Here is an 18,872-nt window from a genome sequence, read left to right as displayed (position 1 = left end):
TATCTGCTACGGATTGTGCATATTGGGGTCATATCTGCTACCGATTGTGCATATTGGGGTCATTTCTGCTACCGATTGTGCATATTGGGGTCATATCTGCTACCGATTGTGCATATTGGGGGTCATATCTGCTACCGATTGTGCATATTGGGGGTCATATCTGCTACCGATTGTGCATATTGGGGGTCATATCTGCTACCGATTGTGCATATTGGGGGTCATATCTGCTACCGATTGTGCATATTGGGGTCATTTCTGCTACCGATTGTGCATATTGGGGTCATATCTGCTACCGATTGTGCATATTGGGGGTCATATCTGCTACCGATTGTGCATATTGGGGGTCATATCTGCTACCGATTGTGCATATTGGGGGTCATATCTGCTACCGATTGTGCATATTGGGGGTCATATCTGCTACCGATTGTGCATATTGGGGTCATATCAGCTACCGATTGTGTATATTGGGGGTCATATCTGCTACCGATTGTGCATATTAAGGGTCATATCTGCTACCGATTGTGCATATTAAGGGTCATATCTGCTACCGATTGTGCATATTAAGGGTCATATCTGCTACCGATTGTGCATATTAAGGGTCATATCTGCTACCGATTGTGCATATTGGGGTCATATCTGCTACCGATTGTGCATATTTGGGCCATATCTGCTAACGATTGTGCATATTGGGGTTATTGAACATGTTTTTTTGTTCAAATCTGCTCACATTACGTGTATTTTCTTGAGAAAACAATTATGTGAATTTTCTGGGGAAAGGGTCACCAAAACTTGGGCCCTCTGTCTTTGCGTTGCACTTTTAAAGGGAACCCGAGGTGAGAATAATATTGAGGCTGCCATATTTATCTCCTTTTAAGTAATACCAGCTGCCTGGCTGCCGTGTTGGTCCTCTGCCTCTAATTCTTTCAACCATAGACCCTGAACAAGCATGCAGCAGGTCAGGGGTTTCTGACAATATTGTCAGAACTAACAAGATTAGCTGCATGCTTGTTTCTGGTGTAATTCAGTTCACTACTACAGCCAAATAGATCCGCAGGGCTGCCAGGCAACTAGAATTGTTTAAAAGGAAATAAATATGGCAGCCACCATATCACTCTCACCCTGGGTTCACTTTAAATTACAGTTAGCCCCGCCCTCATCCGGTCATGACCACACCCATTTTTTCGCCAGGTTGTAGCCACACCCGTTTTTGCCGCGGCGCGCTACGCGCAACGCAGGTCGGCAGCTCCCCCGGAAATTGGTCCAGCACCTGCATAGCACCCCCTAAAAAAAATTCCTGGAGCCGCCACTGATAACAAGTATTGACATCTAGGCCCTTATTCGCGTAAGTATTGCTACTGCGCTGATGAGCTGGGTGCAGGGTGAGCCAAATGAGCCTATAGCAGCACAGGACGCAAAAGTGACTCATTGAAAGAAGAAACAAACGGATCCGGTGCAAAACGAATACAGCGTAATCATCGCTATGACAATTCAGGATGCTGTACCTTTACAGTCTGGTTTTAGGAGCAGGAGGTTTGAGAGCACTTCCCTGTGCAATATGACATGTCCTGATCACACAAGACCCCTGAGAGCAAAACTCCATTCTATAAGGCCTTGTTCACATTATAAATTGCCATCGCAAGCATTGATTGATTTATAGAGCGTGGCTGGATACTGTACTGGTTAAGGACATCGCCTTTGACATGGGAGACCAGGGTTTTTTGGTTCACTTTTTGCTTTGGTATTACCATATAATCATTGTAGAGGGGTTCTCTTTTCCCTTTTTCCCTGTTTTTGCATTTAGGTCTGTGACCTTATCCCCCTCGCAATAAACCTATAGTGCTTGATTCACTATGCGCTGCTAACCTACTTAGCACGTCTAAAGTCTTTAGGCGCGCTAAGTAGGTTAGCACCGGTTTTCTCATCCAGACCGCGCACTAAGTACCGCGCGCAAAGTTCCATAGGCTGTAATGGGCACTTCGCGCGGAGCGCCCTGCGCTCTGTGCAGTGCGCACGTAAAGTTTTGCGCTATGCGGTTCGCGCGCAAATTAGCACGCGAAAAGCTAATTTAGGCGTGCTAACAGTTAGCACCGCTTTGTGAATCAAGCCCATAGTCTTTTATTAGCAAAATTGTTTTACATAAATATGCATGCTCGTTTTCTTTGTGTTTAAATAGGGTCAGTACCTATGCAGTAAGGAGTTCAAGGCAAGACTCCCTAACACTGCAGGGTGGCCCCCTGAGCGCGTCCTAGTGGCTGCAGCTCTTTAGTGCTTTGAGTCCGACAGGAGAAAACGCTATACAAATGTTCGGATTATTATTTTCAAAGCACATTTCCCTGCACTTTACATTTTTGCTCAGTGATTAATTTTTACACTTCCTGAGTCGGACGCCAGCCAGGAAGTGAACTCTTGTAGCCGGAAATGAATAAATACAATAATGTATTTTCATAAAAGCACTTGGGAAATCGCTATACAAAGTGCATTTTCAAGCGCCTTGCGATTTCCCTATACCTTCCATTGAGCAAAAATGTTTAGAAAATGGTACATGTAGCGCATTTGCGATCTTAATAAAATGGAAACGCTCACATGTGAACACTTTCATAGGAAATCTTTGCACAAGCGCTTTGATCGCCAGCACTTAAAAAAAATCTGAAAATGCTCATAGTGTGAACAAGCCCTAAATGTTTGCATGTCATCTACACAAATATTTTTAGGCCTCTTTCACAGTGGGACGTTGCGTTTGATGCGACGTTTAAGTTGCACAACGTGCCCTTAACGCAGCGCATGTAGGTTATAAAATTGGACGTTATTTAGCACTGCTTTATGTGTCTCTTGGTGCGCCGTTTTCGTCGCATACTGATAGAATGAAAACGGCGCATGCATTACATTAAAATAAAAACATTACTGAGCATGTGCAATGCACATAACGCAGCAAATGTATTGCTAAATGCACAGCATGCAGCACTTTCTAAATATTGCTACAGGTTACACACAACGCAACGTGTGCACTGTGAATGTCGCATAGACTTTGTATTGCTGTGCGTTAGTCTGCGTTATACATTTATATAACGTGCGACTTTAACGTCCCACTGTGAAAGAGGCCTTAAAGGGGAACTGAAGAGAGAGGTATATGGCGGCTGCCATGTTTATTTCCTTTTAAGCAATACCAGTTGCCTGGCAGCCCTGCTGATCCTCTGCCTCTAATACTATTAGCCATAGCCCCTGAACAAGCATGCAGCAGATCAGGGGTTTCAGACTTTAAAGTCAGATCTGACAAGACTAGCTGCATGCTTGTTTCTGGTGTTATTCAGATACTACTGCAGAGAAATAGACCAGCAGGGCTGCCAGGCAACTAGTATTGATTAAAAGGAAATAAATATGCCAGCCTCCTTATACCTCTTACTTCAGTTCCCCTTTAAGTAAAGGAGGTTAAATGAAGCATCAGAGCTATACTTTCTAACATAAATTTGCAGTAAATAGCTATGTAAATGTTTTACCTTCTCTTTACTATGCATTAAAGGTCAACTATCGCCCAAAAATGTACAATACCGTACATACTGGTATATATAACCGTATATTGCCTAGAGAGTAAAATGCACCATAAATTACTTTTTCTCTGTCTATGCCACTTAGGGCTTGTTCACACTGAGCGCTTTCGGTTTTAAGCGCTGGCGATTCTTAAACGTGCTTTAAAAGCACTTGTGTAATGTTGCTGTATGTGAGTGTTCTCACATGAGCGATGACCTTTCTTTCCGAGCACAAATGCGGCTCCTGCACCATCTTCTGAGCATTTGCCTTTAATGCAAGGTATAGAAAAATCGGTTAGCGCTCTAAAAAGCATTTTGAAAAGCGATTTTGGGAGCGCTTTTGCTCACAATGTATGTAAGGGCTCTTTTCCACTAACAAGCGTGATCACGAGTGCAAATCACCTGTGCTTGCGATCGCACAAGCTGCTTTTTCCACTGTCCGCATTGCACTGTACAGCCGTGGGGAATGTAGCACAATTGTGACGAGAATCGCGCCAGCCGGTGATCGCGATTGGCAAAAAACTAATCACAAATAAAGCGCCATGGTGGAAAATGAGCACCGCGATTTACATGTTATCGATTGGAAAAATGGCTGCGATTCGCTTTTTGAATCGGATCGCAGCCAGTGGAAAAGGGCCCTTAGATACATTCAGTTCCAGGTCAAAGAGTTCACTTCCTGATTGTCTTCAGGAAGAACAACTCAAATCGCCGGGCAAAAGCACTTAGAAAAGCGCTTCTAAAAATTGCAAATCGCTCTAAAAGCGCTGGGAAAAGCACTTTAAAACCGCTCACAAAAGCGCTCAGCGCTTGCGATTTGTAATGTGAACAAGGCCTTTCAGTAGGAATTGAAAATGTTACAGATCTGTCAGGTTTTGGACTATACCATCTCCTCATTGGGGATTCTCATTTATTTCTTTATAAAACACGTACTGAACTGCAGTTGCTCATTCCAATTGCCAAATTAGCATGCAAATGAAAGCCAAGCCAGATAACATCTTTGTATAGATTCTTTCCAGGGAGAGCTTTTGTAAAGAATAAACATAATATGGATCTCCCATGAGCAGATGGACTAGTCCAAATGTGTTAGTTTTTACCCTTTTACTACCTACGGTAAGTGACGGTGACATAAAAAAAGGATAATTTATAGTGCATTTTACTCTGGTAGAAATGTACGTATGTATGTACTTTAAAGAGAATCTGTAAAAAAACAAAACAGCCTTATCTACCTTACTTACCTCGGGCGGGGGAAGCATCTGGATCCTAATGAGGCTTCCCCTGTCCTCTTCAACCTTCGGAATTCAGCACTGGCAGCCACCGAACAGCACTCCTGCACAGTAGTGACTTTTCCAACATCTTAAAGGGCAACTGAAGTGAGAAGAATATGGAGGCTGCCATATAGATTTCCTTTTAAGCAATACCAGTTGCCTGGCAGCCCTGCTGGTCTATTTCTCGGCAGTAGTGTTTGAATAACACCAGAAACAAGCATGCAGCTAATCTTGTCAGATCTGACAATGTCAGAAACACCTGATCTGCTGCATGCTTGTTCAGGGGCTATGGCTAAAAGTATTAGAGGCAGGAGAGCCAGGCAACTGGTATTGCTTAAATGGAAATAAATATGGCAGACTCCATTTCCCTCTCACTTTAGTTGTCCTTTAACCTCCTTGCCGCTCTAAAAAATCCGGCAAGGAGGCAGCGCCGCACTTTTTTTTTATTTATTTATTTTTTTAAATCATGTAGCGCAGTGTTTCTCAACATTTTATTGGTATGTACCCCATTTAAAACCCTGTACTCTCCGAGTACCCCCTGGCATAGTGAAAATTATCATAAGTACCCCTTGACAAATATATATTTAATTGTAGTACTTGATAATTGGTTCTAAACGATTAACAAGTATTTACTATTGCTTTTAATCAGCTAAAATACTACTTTGTTGTTGTTTAAATAAGATTTATCATTATCTAAGACTCTAAAGTTGTTGTTCTTGGTTAAGTACGGTATATGAAGCCCGAGTACCCCCTGGAACCATCAGAAGTACCCCCTGGGGTACGCGTACCACACGTTGAGAACCTAGGATGTAGCGAACCCGGGGCTCGCTACATGATAGCCGCTGAGCGGCGGCATCCCCCCACCCACTCCGATCGCCTTCGGCGATCAGAGTATGCAGGAAATCCCGTTGAGAACGGGATTTCCTGCAGGGCTTCCCCGGTCGCCATGGCGACCGGGCGGGATGACGTCACCGACGTCGTGATGTCAGAGAGAATCTCGATCCGCCCCTTAGCGCTGCCTGGCATTGATTGGCCAGGCTGCGCAGGGGTCTGGGGCAGGGGGGGCGACTCGGCGAGTGGCGAATCGGCGGCGATCGCGTACTACACGCAGCTAGCAAAGTGCTAGCTGCGTGTAGGAAAAAAAAAAATTATGCAGAGAAATCCTCCTGCGCAGGTTACCCTGAACTGTGTTCGGGATAACCGGCAAGGAGGTTAAGTAATAGTTACAGCTTAGCATGCTTGTAGTTTAACTGCTCAAACTGTATAGCGTAAAGGCATGCCAATGCCAGTCACCAAAATGTATTGCTGTAAAAATATTGCTTGGGATTTGTTATTTCAAAGTTAAAACATACTTGGTAGCGATTTTGGGCGAGGCCTCTAGAAAGACACTTGGAATATTAAGTATGCCAGTGTGGATTTACATAATAAAAACTGTGTAGTTTCACTAACTGCCTCTTGTGTGTTCACTGATCCAGAAAAAGAATCCAGATGTGACTCATGATGCAGGAGTAGAATTTATTGTAATTCAGACGAGCTTCCCATTAACTTCTTTCAAGGGAATAATTAATACTACAGTCTACAATGACATCCTAGATAATTGAATTTTAACAGTTTTTGCAATGGTTTGTTTTATTGTGAGAATGGCCCCGTAAAAACAAACACACAACGGGTAACAGGAATTTATGGAGTTTGATGATGAAGTACTTGGCTTGTCTGTATTAAAGGAATTCTATCAAAGATTCCATTTTTGAGGAAACATCTTTAATGTAAAATAAATGTAAATAAAGAAATCAGCATATATTTTTTTCTGTGCTGTAATTTTTTTTCAACGTGTGTGTAACAGTGTGCCCTGAGGACACACTGACGGCAACGGGGTACTGGAACAGTCCATGGTGACAGGTGACGCCAGGTGTATAACAGCATTGCAGGCTATTCCCTGGCTCCGCCCCCCGTGGCCGCCGCAGTAACAAGCCATCCGTTCTGCTAAGTTATACCCGCACAATAGTATTAAGAGGTCGCACTTCCATATGCGCAGTGTCCCGGCGAGTCAGTGGATGATCTTTGCTATCGAGGCAAAGGAGGGCGGAAGTGTTCCGTTCTGACAGAGCGCTGTGGTCAGAACGGAACACTTCCGCCCTCCTTTGCCTCGATAGCAAACATCGTCCACTGACTCGCCGGGACACTGTGCGCATATGGAAGTGCGACCTCTTAATACTATTGTGCGGGTATAACTTAGCAGAATGGATGGCTTGTTACTGCGGCGGCCACGGGTGGGGGAGCCAGGGAATGGCCTGCAATGCTGTTATACACCTGGCGTCACCTGTCACCATGGACTGTTCCAGTACCCCGTCGCCGTCAGTGTGTCCTCAGGGCACACTGTTACACACACATGTTGAAAAAAAATTACAGCACAGAAAAAAATATATGCTGATTTCTTTTACATTTATTTTACATTGATTAAAGATGTTTCCTCAAAAATGGAATCTTTGATAGAATTCCTTTAAGACCTAAAAACTGCAAACAGCTTTGGTGTGAATTGAAACACGAATTGCAAGCCAGGCCTTACTCCAGCATCTGTACCTGTTTCACTGCTCATGGGAATGGGCACAAATCCTAGCTAGGACAGCTAGTGGACAACCGGAATGGCTCAGAGAGACAGCAAGGGAGCCCCCGGGCTGGAGGAAGCCCCAGGTAAGCATAAAGGTTTTTTATCCATTGGACTTAGATGGTTTAAAGTGCATACACATGAAAAATGTCACCTGCAGAGATCAGGACTTTAGGAATAGAGTGCTGAATTTTATGATTAAATTGTATTCTTATTAAGTGATGTCAGTGTGTGCACAACAGAGCAACATAATGTGGTAGAGATAAGGAGGAGAACAGTGCTCAGATAAGACAATCTGGCACTCCAAATCTCAGAAATGCAGCAGGGAGAATGTAGAGGATAGATTGTCAGCAGAGGTGGCCCCAAAATCCTCAAACATGTGTAGGCTTTAGGACCCATTCACACTTGAGCGTTTTGCTGACGATTTTGGCAAAACGCTCAAGCGCTAGGGTAATAAGGCTATAGGCCTGTTCTCATTTGGGCAATTTGCGCAAATCGCCCAAAACCGCAAACACATAGCCTGCACCATTTTCAGGCAATTTCCCAGCGATCATGTTTTAGTGCTATAGAAGCGTAAAAACGTGATTGCTTAAAAAAAAAAAATTTTAAAAATCACCAGGTATGAATGGTGATTTTTCAGCGTTAATCGCCAAAAACCGCCAAAGCAAACGCTAGCAAAATTGCTAGCATTTTGCGATCAGCAAGTGTGAATGGGCCCTTAGTGAAAGATCAGTATCTCCTGTAGAGTCAGAAAATGCATGGAATGATCTGACCAGTCCTCTGCCATAACTTTGGTTTGCAAGTGTTCCAGAATTCATTTTTATCAAGTTTTCTCACCCATAGGAGTCAGGATCCCTCAGGCAACAGCTCAGGGATAACTGCAGTACCTACACATTACTATTCAAGAGTCTTATTCGAAGCCTCATACACACGGGGTACGGCTGTCGCCGCAACCATGTGACACGCGCCCCAAACAGTCGCCGTCGGAGCTGTCGCCAGGCAATTGACATGTTCAATCACCGGCCACAGCGGTCGCCGCAACTGTCGCTAGTCCGCATGTGTGTGGACTAGTGACAGCAACCCACACACAGAGCTTGCGGGGGGGGGGGGGGGGGGGGTTGAGGAACCTCGGCAACAGCTTCCGCCGCATCGCTAATCCCTCTGCTGCCGTGTGGATGTAGAGGGGCTTGGCACCGAGCTGTCGCGCACACACTCCCGTGTGCTAGCGACAGCTACAAATTAGAGAGGGAGAATGCATGGCACACACGAGACTAGCTTCTGGCAGGCAAGGTGAGAAAAATGTGTTTAGGGGTCAATTGAGCATCGTTGCTAAAGATTTTTGGCCAAGACGGTCCATAGTGGCCACATTTAATCCTGTGTGTGTGTGTGTGTGTGTGTACTGACCCGGACTGAAAAGTTACCAAACTGTAAAGACATTCCTACCAGCCATAAATCTCGTCAACATCTGGCTATTAATACAAATTGCTTGGGAGTCCCTGTGGCTTACACTTTACAGAAGTTGAGTGTTTTGACAACTTCATCCTTCCCCTATCCATACTGTTTTGTTGTTTCTACCCTGAGCTCATGGTTTCAATAAAGGAGGCATAAATGGGAGGATAGCAAGGCTAAGAGATCACTTCCTGTTAAGTTAGCCAGCATTTATTCAATGACTTGGACAAGACACTGCTACTGCCTACTAAGAGCACCCCTATTGGCTGAAGCTCTGGCGCTTTGAGTCCGCCAGGAGAAAAAAAGCGCAATTTAAATGTTATTTGTCTTGTCGTATTTGGAAAATGCTCAAGTCCACCAGTGCTGCACAAGTCTTGATTACATTTCTTTTAACATTATTTCTATTGCAATTTTCAAACATTTTCCAAAATGAACTGTAAGCTCAAACTGTCTCTCTGCAACTACAGCAACAGTGCTTCAACTCTGAATACAGATTTCTCCAACAAGCTGGGAGCTTAACTAGCTCCATGGCAAGGGAGCTGTTGTAAAACAAGCCATCTACTACTACAGGGGTGTCCAAAGTCTTGCCCACTTGTCAGCCAAAACGCTTAGTTTTTAACTGCATGCAACAATATAATAATTACAATGGTGTCTAGCAGGGCCGGTTTAAGGGGCCCCAGGGCAAACTTAATCTGTGGGGCTCTCCTTCCCCCCACAGTTTCCTCCTGACCACTAATAATAATTTGCCTCACCAGGATTGCACTTTTATTTAACTTTCCTGTATGACAAGAAGACACTCAACACTAGGGGAAGAGGGAAACAAAGGTGAATGAGGGAGGGCTGCTGCACACAAAGAGGGCTTCTGAGCATTTTTCAAATCGACAGCGATTTGAAAAGCGCTTGGCTAATGTTACCCTATGACTGTGTTCTCACAGCAGGCAGCAGCATTGTGATTTTTTCAAAATTACAAACACACAGCATATAGCATGTTTTTGAGAGATTCATTCAAAAATCGCTCTGGAAAAAAAAACAAAAAAACACTTCACAAATTGCTAGCGATTGCCATTGTGATTTTGGCATGCACTAGCCCAGAGAGAGGAGGAGTGGAGAGAAATTGAGAATAGCCTGAGATGGAGCAGAGAGCTTATCTGTATTGCAGTCCCACATCACACAGAGGCTATTTGCCTGTAATAGGACTCCTGTCCAAGTCTCTCACACAAGTCAGAAAGCAGCCCTCCTGGAGTCTAGGGACTGTCAAAAACTTTTCAACTTGTTTAACACCTTATCCACACATGCAGTCATAACAATGGGGAGAGACCAGATATTTTCCCACAGACCCTCCAGGCAAGCTCTGCATCATGCTGTGTATATTTACCAGCTTGCCTGCCCTGGAATTGCACTTTTATCAGCTAGCCTAGTGTTTCACATTGCCTTACAACAACAAACCTAAATACACCAGGCACTGGACCGGCCCTAAATCACTAAATAAAAGGCGGCCTGGGGGGAGATTGCCCCCCTTCCCCCAGCACTAGAGAAAAGGGGAAAACAAGGGTGAATAAGGGAGAGATGAGGAGTGGAAGGCTTGAGATGGGGCTGGTGCACACCAGAGCGGTCCTGGAGCGTTTTTTAAAACTCTTGCAGGGGGGAAACCGCTTGGCTAATGAAAGTGAATGGGATGGTGCACACCAGAACTGCTTGTTTTTCCACAAATGCAAACTCGGGGGCTGCAGCATTTTTGAGATTTCTGAGGCATTTCTGCCTCAATAACAAGTATAGGAAAGTGGAAAACCACTCTGAAAACGCTAGATCAGAGCAGTTTTCCAGGTGTTTTTGTTACAGAAGCTGTTCAGTAAAAGCTTTACTGGAACAATGTATAAAATCTGCTACACAAAATGCTCCAAAAAAACGCTAGGCATGTTTAGAAAACCTCTCTAAACATGCCTAGAATCGCTCTGAAATCTGCGTCAAAAACCTCTAGCATTTTGCAGATCTGCTACAGGTTTTCGGTGTGCATTGTCTGGGCCATAGAGCAGAGAGCATATCTGTATTGCAATCCCACATATCACAGAGGCTAGTTGCCTGTAATGTGTTTCCTGTCCCTACCAGTCTCTCACTCAAGTCAGAAAACAGCCCTCCTGGAGTCTAGGGACTGTCAAAAACTTTTCAACCTGTGAAATACCTTATGTAGATGTCCACATCAGTTTTTACAATAGTGAGAGCTGAGTTTTTCCCACAGACCCTGCAGGAAGCAAGCCTCTACAGTTACCAGCTTGCCAGCTGCTTTAGCGATTTCAGGGAATTTTTTTAAAAAGGTACAGGAGGTATTCCAGACATCCAGCTAGCCATTCACCTTTTCTTGCACACAGTCACAGCATGTCTATCCCTCAGCCCCCTCTCTCAGGAGATTAGGTGACATCTGCAGGCTGAAAAGCAGAGTTAGTACCTGCTAACGATGTTTTCAACAATCCTTCAGGGCAAAGGTGAGACGTAGCTCCTCCCAGGAACAGGAACAGACAGCACTTCCCCTATAAAAAAGTCACATGGTTAGTCCACCCTCAGTGCGTTTAGCCAAGTACCCGACAGGTGAACATTCCACTAACCCATAACCGTGCAACTATCAGACACAGACAATTAACACCCGGGTGGGATCGTTGCCCTGAAGGATTGTTGAAAACATCGTTAGCAGGTACTAACTCTGCTTTTTCCCCACAATCCTTCAGGGCAAAGGTGAGACGATTAACAAGTAATACAACCTCAGGGTGGGACCACCGCTTGGAGAACGTTTCTACCAACCGCCTGGTCGTGTGCAGACATTGCATCAATTCGGTAATGACAGATGAACGTAGAAAAGCTTGACCACGTTGCTGCTTTACATATTTGCTCAGGCGAAGCCCCTGCATTATTAGCCCAAGAAGCTGCCCTAGCTCTAGAAAAAAGTGAGCTTTAAATGAAGCAGGAGCCTCACTTCCCATAACTGTGAAAGCTTCTATAATAGCTAACCTAATCCAATTAGCTATAGTAGATTTAGAAGCTCTCTGACCTACAGTTTTCCCTGAAATAAAACAGATAAGGAATCTGTCTTCCTGACATCTGCAGCTCTGTTTAAGTATTCCAGAACACATCTAACATCTAATGAGTGAAAAAATCCTCTCTTTTCCACAACTTGGATTCACACAGAAGGTAGGCAAAATAATATCCTGCGACCTGTGAAACCTAGACCTAACTTTTGGACAAAAGTTTGGATCCGACTGTAATACCAACCTATCCTGAAAATAAGGACTTTTCATAGACAAGGTCTGTAGCTCACTAACCCTTCTGGCTGTAGTGATGGCTACTAAAAATACCGTCTTTAATGTAAGAAATTTAAAAGAACTGTCCCCTAGTGGCTCAAAAGGACCTTTGGACAGCCCCCTAATACTAACGATAAATCCCAAGGAGAAACGTATGGCTTGTAAACTGGCAGTTTCCTAGATAGAGCCTTCCGAAATCTCAGTATTGGAGAGGAAGACAAGGGGATACCTGAAAAAGCAGATAAGGTAGCAATCTGCACCTTAAGCGTACTCACAGAAATATTTTTATCCAAACTGTCCTGGAGAAACCAGGACTGCTGGGACTGACAAGCTATCAAACTTAGAGCCAGATAACCAAAGATGGAAAGTCTTCCAGTATTTTTAGATAGATCCTCCTAATAACTTCCTTACAGCTAGTAACCAATGTAGAGGCTGCCTTCTCAGATACTCCAAACTTTTTGAGTAAGGCTAATTTAAGATCCAGACTAACAGATTCAATCTGCCTGGATGCGGATGCCACAGGTTCCCTTGTAGCAGTAGATCCGGCCTGCAAGGAAGTCTCCAAGGGTCTTCTGATGCTAACCTCCTGAGAGCTGAAAACCAGCTCCTTCTCGGTCACCAAGGTGCTATCAAAATCATCCAATTTTGACAACCTCTCCATTTGCTGATGACCGCCGGAATCAAATTGAGAGGAGGAAATGCATACAGAAGTGGAAAGTTCTACTCTTGAATGAATGCATTCACCGCCCCGGCTTTGATCTCTTGGATTGAGAGAGAAAAAAGTCTGAATCTGGGTATTGTCTTCTGTTGCAAACAGATCGATTGACTGTGTTCCCCATCGTTTTATGATGTCTGCGAAAACACCTCCTTGTTTAGAGACCATTCTGATGACAGAATCCTGCTTCTGTTCAGTTTGTCTGCATCTATATTGAGTGTTCCCTTGAGATGAACAGCTCTCAAGGATGACACATTCTTTTCTGCCCAAGACAAGATGTCCTCCGCTTCCTCCTACAACTACCGGAATCGCGTGCCTCTGTTTTTTTGATAAACGCTACTGCCGTAACGTTGTTTGACTGGATCAGAACATTGGACTGCAACAGTATCGATTGCACCTGAAATAAAGCCAGCCTTACTACTGTTAATTCCTTTCAATAGGATAACCTTTGAGACTGATTTTGCCCATTTCCCCTGAAAGGCTCTGTGAGCTATATGAGCTCCTCAGCCCCAGGCGCTTGCATCCGTAGTTATTACGTTGTCTACAGGCCCCTTCCAAGGCCTGCCCTTCACAAGGTAGAATTCCTCCAACCACTGTTGCAGAGACAACACACAGTTTGAGGGATTTTGACTTTAAAATCTAATGTTTGTGGACGACCGTCCCAATTTTCTAGGAGAAACCTCTGTATCTTCCTGATATGCGCTAATGCCCAGGGAACTGCCACCATCGTGGATGACATTAACCCAAACACTGACAAAATCGTTCTTAGGGAAACTTTGTCTTCCCTTTGTAATGATTTCACTGCCAAACTTATCTTCAGAATCCTCTTGGGAGGAAGGAAAATCATCTGTTTTACTGAATCCACTAGCATGCCAAGAAACTGAGTTCTCTGACTTGGAATTAGAGAGGACTTCTCCAGGTTGATGATCCAACCTAGGGATCGGAGATGTTCCGATACCAGATTCAAATGGCTTCTCAGCTGTTCTGCTGAACTTCCTAGAATAAGCAAGTCGTCTAAATACGGAATGGTTAAAATCGATTGTTCCCTTAACGGAATTAATGCTTCTCCCAGAATTTTTGTGAACATTCTTGGGGCAGAAGTGATCCCAAACAGGAGGCAAACAAACTGGTAGTGTTCTACCATCCCATTTATTCTCACTGAAAAACTTAGGAATTTGTGATTTTTTGGTGAATCGGCACATGCCAATATGCATCTCTTAGAACCAGAGATGCCATAAAGGCCTCTGGAAACAGTAACTCCCTTACTGATTCCATCCGAAAATTTTTCATAAACCGACTCAGGTTTGTTAGGTTCAGAATCAGGCACAGGATGAATTCCATTACTCTGTACAGCTCCACGGAATATGTTGGCGCTTTATAAATCAATAATAATAATAATAATAATTCTGTCTTAGCATGTTCTGCAATATGCTCAAAATCTCTGGAACCAGAGTGGGATCTCTTCGGGCCTTTGAGATCACAAATCTTGATGGTGGAGGAAGGGCAAACTATTTGGAAACCAAACATTATTGTCTGGCGAATAAATTGATTTTTTGCCACTTTTGCCCACCTAAGAGAAAGTATCTTAGCCTTCCTCCCACCGCCTGACACGAGTCATGGGGATTCTGACTGGGTCTCTAGAGCTTTAGACTTAAAGCCCCCTTTCCTGGACTTGTCAAAAGTCCACCTCCTGCCTTTACTTTGATCCTTAGAGGCATCCTTTTGATCACTCCTTGGCTTACGAAAAAATTATTACCACAGTCTTCTGTTTAAGCAACTTTATTTTTATTTGATGTTCTTTCCCAAGCTGAATCCAGCTCTGGACCAAACAACAATTCACCTGAAAGAGGGACACCACACAGCCTGTTTTTGGATGAGATATTACCATCCCATATTTTAAGCCACAAGGCTCTAAGACAGGGGTCTCAAACTCAATTTACCCGGGGGCCGCAGGAGGCAAAGTCAGGATGAGGCTGGGCCGCATAAGGGAGTTCACGTGTCCCCGCCGCAAAACGAGGGCTGCAGAGCCCAGAAATCGCCCCGGGGGCAATCCGCCGGCATTTCCTGGAAGGGGCAGAGCTTTCAGCTTCAGCTCTGCCCCTCCTGACGTCAATCGCGGCGGATCGCCGCCTCTGCCCGCCCACTCTAAACATAAAAAAAAAAATTGGGAAAATAGGAAAAATTGCCCGGAATCTTCATACAGCCATATTACGGCTGTATAGCGATCCTTGGCCAAAGCGCTGCGGCTGCGTATGGACCCCCTGGAAACTGTCAGGAAATGTATTGCTCTTTCTTTTGATACATGTAAAATTACACTACCGTTAGGCTTGCTACTAAAAGTGACATTTACCGCATTTAAAAGTATACTATTTTCCTTCGAAACTTTAAAATCGATTTTCTCAAGAACTATAAGGTCTTTTTGAAAAATTGTTTTTTCCTCTTATTCCTAATGATCTCCTTAACATATCCTGCAAATTTAGGGTTTCTAGCATTTAAGGTGGATTTGCTATTAACCATTAAAGTCGGCGGGTTTTTAAATGTGTATTTTTTTCCTTTGCAACTTTAAAATCGATTTTCTCAAAAACTATAAGGCCGATTTGAAAAAAATTTTTTTCCTCTTGTAGCCACTGGGGGCCCCTACAAGCTCTGGGGCCCTGGGGCCACAAAATATTGTATCGCGGGCCGCAAATGGCCCGCGGGCCGCGAGTTTGAGACCCCTGCTCTAAGAGAAACATTAGAGCAATGGACCTGGCTGTAAACCTAATTGCTTCAGCAGAAGCATCTGCTAAATATGCAGCAGTTTAAATGAGAATAGCAATAGAACTCAACAATTGCTAAACAGGTGCACCAGCCAGTATGTTAGCTTTGAGCTGATTAATCCACAGCTCCAAAGTTGTGGCCACACATGTAGAGGTAAAAAGCCGGCCTAAACACAGCCGCACTAGCCTCCCAAGACCTTTTCAAATAAACATCCACCTTTTAAGTGGATCCTTCAGCTTTGTATAACTGATAATGAATAAACAAAACAGCTAACACATCCTTACTCAACTCCAAAAGAGTCATTTATGGCAGCAATCAACGCCTCCATATCCTCAATACAGAATTTAAACTTTGAAACAGATTCAGATTCTATTTCTCTAGCGTCTGAATCCTCAGAACTAGCTGCAAACTCAGCCTGACTAACATCAGCCTCAGTCACAGATACTCCAGATACAACAACCTGAGAAGTGGATGGATTAGCATTCAATAATGAGGACTTAATTGATTCCAATGAAGCATTGATCACATCTCTAAAGGATCTCAATGTATTCTGAACAGAGTGACCCGGCTCCTCCCTCATAACCCTCTCTATGCACAACTGACAGAGTCTTTGCATAGGGCCACATAAAATTGCTCAAAGGGAATGTTTTATCATTAGGAGGATGCCTATGCTTATCTGCAGCCGCAGCAGCAGCAGATTTAGCAGAAGCCTTAGTATTGGCATAATTAACAACACAACAAGGCATGTAACTCTGCTCACAGCTATAGCACAATCAGCCCAGAAAGAGAAACAATTATCTCACCTTTTGGGCGGCCTGGTTGCTCTCAATCCTCTCAGCGTCTGACATGCTTCCAGCTGACACATCCAGCACAGGACAAACTCTCTCTGAGCAACAGTGCTACAGGCCCGCGCAGCTTCCCCTTGAAACATACCTGGCCTGCCGCGAATGGATGAGTGGCGACCCGGAAGCTGCAGAGAGAGTAATGAGCCGGCACTACAAATTGTTACCTTCGGCATACCCGCCGGAAAGCACGCATCCGGACGCGGCCAAGCGTCCTAATGGCCGCAATGCGCTGCACATGGCCGCCGGCTTACCTCCGTCCTGCTCACTCCGCCGCAAGGCCGCCAAGGGGAACCCACGCCTTCCACTCTTGCTTTCCCTGGAAGCGGGAGAGAAAGGTAGGCAAACCCCAGGAAAGCTCCAGCCTGGGGCGCATGGCCAGACTGCCTCAGTACCACAGTCTCAGCCACCCAGAGAGATCCACCTGCAGCCCAGCACACAGGCTTCACCCAGAGGGGAGATGCCGACCTGCCTGGACGCAGGAACAAACAGCACTGAGGGTGGACTAACCATGTGACTTTTTATAGGGGAAGTGCTGTCTGTTCCTGTTCCTGGGAGGAGCTACGTCTCACCTTTGCCCTGAAGGATTGTGGGGAAAAGATAAGATGCAATGCTCAGTGAGTTAGACTCACCCAGATGTGTCCGTGGTACTGGCTGCTTCCAGCCTTGTCAGCAGCACACACAGACACAGCATGTCTCCCTCCCTCAACCCCCCTCTCCCAGTGCAGTGAGTAATGGCCCGTACTCACGGGCTGCAAATGTTGCCTGTCGCCAGCACACGTTAGCGTGTGGGCGACAGGCCGGCGACAGCTCCTCGCCAGGTCCCTCCGCGTACACACGCGGAAGAGGGACCAGCGGCGAGGCGGAAGCTGTCGCAGACGTTCCTCCTCCCTCCGCCGGAAGCTCCATATACTTTAATGGAGGTTGCTGTCGCTAGTCCGCGTACTCACGCGGACTAGCGACAGTTGCGGCGGAGGTGCGGCGGCGACTGTCGCCATGCGATTGAAACTTTCAATCGCATGGCGACATGAGCGACGGGCGACAGTTCGGGGTGCGCGCGCGTGCAACGGCCCATACTCACGGGCGACCTGTCGCCGCAACACGCGCGGCGCGTGTTGAGGCGACAAAAGTCCCTCGTGAGTATGGGCCATAACAGACTCACTGAGATGTGTCTATACTCTGGATTGCTTCTGCTTTACAGTCTGCCCCCCTGCTTGTACACACAGACACTATCACTATACCTTACAGATCTGCAGCTGCTGAATGCCTGGGGGTGGGCAGCGGAACTTCCTGAAGTGTGCTGGTAGGCGGGGCAGCCTGCATACACTTGGCTTGAACTTTCAAGCCTCTTTAGTAAAAACCAATAAACAGCAGTGGGGAAAACAAGTCTGTCAGCAGGGGGCCTTTGAAGTGGTGGGGGCCCTAGGGCAAATGCCAAGTCTGCCTGAATGGTAGTGCCCGCCTTGGTGTCTAGCTTCTATTTAGGCCAAGGAACCATAAGTTGACACTCTGCCTACACCTTTACTCTCCGGCAGTCCTACAGTAATAACCAGGGTCGGACTGGGACACTAAGGGCCCACCAAGGAAGTTTCAGCATGGGGCCCACCTCCCTCGATCCCCTCTTCTCCTCCCCCCTCATTTTGCACTCACATACACATGTACTCTAGAAATTTTACAGTAGGGAATAGATTGTGAGTACTTCTGAGGACAGTCTCCAATAGGGATATGTCCACATGCGGCGCAGCAGAAATAAATGGGTGTCACCACGCACTGGAACATGGGCGTGGTCATGATGAGTCATGGGCAGACAAAAAAACAAAACAAAATAAGTAGCGGTGTTATTCACAGATATTAGGTCCGACCAGATACATTTTAGACAAAATAATCAAGTAGTTACATGCCTCATGATAATTCATCAAGTAGTCAAATGGCAGCAAATTTCCCCACAAAATGCAGATTGGCAGCAGCGATTCCCCCACAAAATGCAATGATTGGCGGCAGCTATCCCCCCACAAAATGCAGATTGGCAGCAGCTATCCCCCCACAAAATGCAATAAGATTGGCAGCAGCTATCCCCCCCACAAAATGCAATAAGATTGGCAGCAGCTATCCCCCACAAAATGCAGATTGGCAGCAGATATCCCCCCACAAAATGCAATAAGATTGGCAGCAGCTTTCTCAGTTTAGGTAGGCAGGTATATAGGTGTCCCACTCCCCAGTATAGATATACCCAGGTCTAGGTGTCCCCAGTTTAGGTAGGCAGGTCACCAGTTAGTGTGGGCCCCCATGCTAGAAGAGGGGGGGCAGTGGGCACAGAGCGGCTGGGAAGGGGGGTGAAGCCGCCCCCCCCCAGTTTAGGTAGGCAGGTCACAGGTGTCCCCAGTTAGGTAGGCAGAGAGCCAGGTCTAAGTTCCCCACGGCA

The sequence above is a fragment of the Hyperolius riggenbachi genome, chromosome 6 (genome assembly GCF_040937935.1).
Source record: "Hyperolius riggenbachi isolate aHypRig1 chromosome 6, aHypRig1.pri, whole genome shotgun sequence".
NCBI classification, from domain to species: Eukaryota; Metazoa; Chordata; class Amphibia; order Anura; family Hyperoliidae; genus Hyperolius; species Hyperolius riggenbachi.
Note: the sequence above shows the minus strand (reverse complement) of the source record.